The following is a 5,443-nucleotide window of genomic DNA, read 5'->3' as shown; positions in this document are numbered from 1 at the left end:
ATCTAATTTGTAATTATGATTAATTTGTTGAAAATTAGAATAATTTAGAATTAATTTGATTTTCATAATTAATTATAATTTAATTAGATACCTATATTAAAAACCACCATAAAAATTGTAAATTTATGATAAATTTTAAATTTTTATGACCTAGACTTGAATCCATGTTAATCGGAGATCAATTGAATAATAAATTTTTGATTTTTCGCCCTAAAATTATGAAATTAATATTATTTATTAATTTGTCATTAATTTTAAATATAAATTTTTAAAATTTTATGCGATTCGTTCATATAACTTGCACGCACAAAGCAATGGACGCTACATGTTACCCTTAAGGGGTGTTGTATAGTGCGGGCATGTGACGACGAGCAAGGGAGCTAGTCGCCCATGCGGCACGAATGCAATGAGCAAGGCCATGGTGCACGAGCACAAGGCAGCAGCCCTGCCTTGTGTCGTGGGCTATGAGCAATGGACGAATGGGCGAGGGCGAATGCAAGGCACAGCAGTCGCGTGTGGGCAGCAAGCGAGCTGCGCCACAACGCGCACTGCCTCGCGCGCAGCGAGCGCAAGCTCGCGTGCCACGAGTGTTGCGCCCAGCGTCGATGCCTCGCATAGCGAGCGATGGCTCGCAGCAGCGAGTGCTGGCAAGCGCGCGCAGCGAGCGCTGGCAAGCGCGCGCAGCGAGCGCTGGCAAGCGCGCGCGCACAGCGAGCGGTTGCTCGCGTGCATCGAGCGTTGGCGCGCGCGCAGCAAGCACCAGCTCGCATGAGGCCTTGCGAAGGAAAGCAGCAGCAGCGATGCGACGCAGCGCATGGGCTGCGCGCACATGGCCAGCGATGGCTGTGTGCGTGTGGCCCATGGGCGTACGTCGCGTAGGGTTGTTGCGTTGCGATTAGATCGTTTTGAAATTTTAATTTGAAATTTTCAGTTTACGTAATTTTAATTAAATTTAAAATTAATAATTTAAATTATTTTCTTGGATTTTAATTTTGAATATTGTAATTATAATAAATTTTATTTATTCTAATTATTTTACTAAAATTAAAATCATGAATTAATTTAAATACGACTGAAATTAAATTAAACTTTTTGGATTCAATTATAAATTTATATGAGCTTTAAATTTTAATTAAATTTGTATGTTTCCGGTTAGACTAGAAATACATTTTTATGTTTAAAATTAGTAAAGCATATGAATTTATTGGTTTAAGTGGGAGCCCTTTTAGTCATAAACTCTTGATTAGGTCTACAAATCCTTAAGGTTAAAACAACTTGATTAGAATTAATAAGGACTGAATAATTGGTAGATTATTGGTGCCCTTGATTAATTGCTGCAAATGTTTACGTGATGCATAATGTGTTTTACTAACCAGCTATCACTAGTGGAAAAAACCCCTGTTGTAGCCCCCTTGTTGAGGGGGGCATACATAAGCGCGCCTCAATAACTACTTAGTCAACGCGGGTCAAACATTATAAAGGGTTGTTATAGCGAACATTTTTATTGTTCGCTTCGATAACTATTGTTGAAGGGGGCATTTAAGTGTTTGCATCAACAAAGTATCATCTGTTGAAGCGTACACTCCAATGTTCGCTTCGACAAAGTTAGATAGGCATATACTCCAAATTTTAATTCTCTCTCCTCCTCATTTCTTCTGTTAGCCTGGAGGATTCCTTTCTCTCTCCTCTCTCCCCTCTCATGGTTTAAAACTTCTCAAACCCTCCGCCTCTTTCGTCAACAACTCGGACTCCCTCTTACTCTCCTCAAAGTCGGACTCCATGGAAGAGTTGCAAAGCTAGGGTCTCGCCGCCGACTTCTCTCCCTCCTCAAACTCGTCGATCTATCTCCCTGCTCAAGCTCAACACAATTTCCTCAATCGTATCTCAATTCAACCGCTATCTACTTCGTATTCTCGAGCAAGGCGGCGGTGTTGTCTCAAAATGATGTAACTCTTTCATCTCTCTCCTTCATCTTTCCTCCATTCTTCAATTCTTTTAGGTTTTTGATTTTTCATATTATTTTTTATTAATTTTTTTTATTTATAATTTAGGTTTTTGATTATTTTGTTGATTTTAACGAATTTTAATTTTCTAACTGGAGGTGGCGGTGGTGGAGGTGCGGCTTGGATTTCGGTAGGTCGTGGGTGGTCAGATTATGAGGCACAAGCAGGTGATGGCTGTGGTAAATAGATCTTCTTCTTCCTCTTGGAACTACTCTCATCATCACCAATTAACGCTTTACAATTGTGGTGAATTCGGGTTTTTGATTTTAGTTTTTTTTGTCTCTGATTAGTTGCGGTTGTGCTGGTGGTTTTAATCTGAATTCATTGATTAGTTTGGATGCATGATTAATTTTTTGTTTTTGGCAAGTTTTGGTTGTATTCTCTGATTAGTTTTCTCTGATTAGTTGTCTCTACTTAATTGTGTTATTTCTTTTTAAGTTATTTCTTTTCGTGCCGAATCAGATTCATGAAGTTTTACTCAACTTTCAGGGCATACCAACTGTACAAATTTAATGATGGGATTTGTCCGAATAGAGCGACTACGCAGGGGTTGAAAGGCTTCCCTGTAAAGGTATCATGCTTACTAATTAGCTTTACTTTTTTTTGGGTAACTACTTGGATATATAATTTATGATTTGTTTCCAAATCAGTGTGCTCAACAAGTCGGTGCCCGCGAGTGTGGCTATTACATTATGAAGTTCATGCATGAAATAGTCACGTTACACCATAACTCTGATGAGCGGTTAGATAATGTTCGTTCTTTTACCATATGTTAGTTGAACTACTAATACTAGTACTTGTACGTAGTAGAATTCTTAATTTACAAGTAGCATTACTTATCATGTTACTTATTTCAGGCTTACACTCCAAGAAATGCGCCTTATACCGATGAGGAAATAGATGTGGTTCGTGAGCTATGGGCTAAGTTTTTTACAACCGAGTATTTATTTACTTAGGTTGTTTAGACACAAAGATGGAAGCGTTTATATCTTCATGGATTTGGTAAAGTTCTTTAATTTTTTCCATAATTACAAGTCTGCTGGATTTGCTAATTTATTGCTTTGAATACTAATATGCTGGTCTTGCTGCTGCTGTGAATACTGCTGTGAATACTGATCTGCTGGTCTTGCTACTGAATACTAATATGCTGGTCTTGCATGAAAGGAAAATGCTAGGTGTAGTCGTATTTGATTTTTTATACATGACATTGTCACACCTTTTACTATATGCTATGTTTTTTTGGGAACTGAAGTTAACAGTGGAATCAAATCCCCTGCATAACCTGGCTTCAGTTTGTCAATTACACTGCTAAGAGGGCTTGTGTAAGAGACTCTTCATATACAAGAGGAATACAAGCTGAACTAAAATGACAACAAATAGTCCACAAACTACAAAATATGCATAGGTTACTCAGAGCCTGCATCTGTTCTACTGAGCACCTAGAAGCTGTTCTGAAATCTGACTACAATGTGTATGAATAGCATGCCAATTCTTCCACTGAGCAGAAAACTGCCATTCATGCATGCTCAGACAGATCCCATAAATGAATTTAGAAAATAGCATACCATAAAGTTTATAATAAGTGGTGTTTTTATTTGTATTTCTTTTTCTAGAAATCTTGACCTCCTCCCCCAATTTCAGTAGTCACTGGTCCGTATAGGTCCAGGAAATTCAGTCATCTGCAGTATAGAAAACCACATTCTAGAGCCAAAAGGGCAAAGAATTATGAATGTGTAAACTTTCATCCCTAGATCCATACAAAGAACCAAAAGGATCGCAATCCACATTCCAACTAATTAGCTTGTAAGCTGTTAGCAATCTCTGATGCATCAGGGATCAAGTGACGAATAAGTTCTCAATAGAAGCCTGGTTATTATACACAATTCTTCTCCATTCCTCTCTCTGAAAAAGACCTAGCAGCAGTTAAAACCTTTCTTTAATGAAAAACTGATCATCTTTTAAGGTTCAAGCCCCCCCTCCAAATTTATTAACAAGATCTTCTCCATCATCCGAGAAACACTACTTTTACTTGAGTCAAATTTCACCTCTACTTTTCACTTTCTAAAACTCATTCCAATCTACGTATGCACAATTAAGGCTCATTGGGTCGTTATAGGTCATATTTAGAGCTAAAATAACATTTCCGCTCCCAACTTTGAACTAAAGAACCTAAGGACTCATTTGATTCTTATTGCATGATTAATATGCATAGTTTTAACTTTCTAAAACTCATTCCAATCTACGTATGCACATTTAAGGCTCATTGGGTCGTTATAGGTCATATTTAGAGCTAAAATGACATTTCCGCTCCCAACTTTGAACTAAAGAACCTAAGGACTCATTTGATTCTTATTACATGATAAATATGCATATTTTTAACTTTATAAAACTCATTCGAATCTATTTATGCATATTTAAGGCTCATTAGGTCGTTATAGGTCATATTTAGAGCTAAAATGACATTTCCGCTCCCAACTTTGAACTAAAGAACCTAAGGACTCATTTGATTCTTATTACATGATTAATATGCATATTTTTAACTTTATAAACTCATTCGAATCAATTTATGCACATTTAAGGCTCATTAGGTCGTTATAGGTCATGTTTAGAGCTAAAATGACATTTCCGCTCCCAACTTTGAACTAAAGAACCTAAGGACTCATTTGATTCTTATTACATGACTAATATACATAGTTTTAACTTTCTAAAACTCATTCGAATCTATTTATGCACATTTAAGGCTCATTAGGTCGTTATAGGTCATGTTTAGAGCTAAAATGACATTTCCGCTCCCAACTTTGAACTAAAAAACCTAAGGACTCATTTGATTCTTATTACATGACTAATATACATAGTTTTAACTTTCTAAAACTCATTCGAATCTATTTATGCACATTTAAGGCTCATTAGGTCGTTATAGGTCATGTTTAGAGCTAAAATGACATTTCCGCTCCCAACTTTGAACTAAAGAACCTAAGGACTCATTTGATTCTTATTACATGACTAATATACATAGCTTTAACTTTCTAAAACTCATTCTAATCTACGTATGCACATTTAAGGCTCATTGGGTCGTTATAGGTCAACAACGTACTTAATTATCTCTATAGTCTGCAACTATATCTTTTAATTTTATGCTTCAATGGAATGTAAAGACAATATCGTGAGTGTAAACTTTGGTACTCATATATATTTTCCTTCCATGCAACTTGCAGGCTAGGGATCGAGTCGATTGGAAGAAAGTCAACACGACCTTACTTAAGGTTTGTAATGCATGATCTAAAGGGACCTAAGTGGCTGGATTAGAGACATTTGTTAGATTAGCTCTCTAGCCTTTTGTCTTTAGTTGTTAATATTAGTTGTAATTTGTTAGACTAGCTAGGTGTTTAAAAATTGTAAACATACGTACTATATATACGCTTTGCTCTGTTGGGTTAATA

The 5,443-nt window shown here is 36.7% G+C and overlaps 1 long non-coding RNA gene across 1 annotated transcript; it reads left to right on the top strand.

Moving 5' to 3' along the window:
• The first annotated feature begins 2,445 nt into the window (after positions 1 to 2,445).
• LOC130469009 (uncharacterized) lies at positions 2,446 to 5,443 on the top strand. Its single transcript, XR_008929375.1, has 4 exons — positions 2,446 to 2,574; positions 2,654 to 2,755; positions 2,861 to 3,005; positions 5,219 to 5,443. It is a non-coding gene; the product is annotated as an uncharacterized lncRNA (long non-coding RNA).

This window comes from Spinacia oleracea, chromosome 3 (genome assembly GCF_020520425.1).
Source record: "Spinacia oleracea cultivar Varoflay chromosome 3, BTI_SOV_V1, whole genome shotgun sequence".
Lineage (NCBI taxonomy): Eukaryota > Viridiplantae > Streptophyta > Magnoliopsida > Caryophyllales > Amaranthaceae > Spinacia > Spinacia oleracea.
Note: the sequence above shows the minus strand (reverse complement) of the source record. Positions and strands in the feature narration are given on the sequence as shown.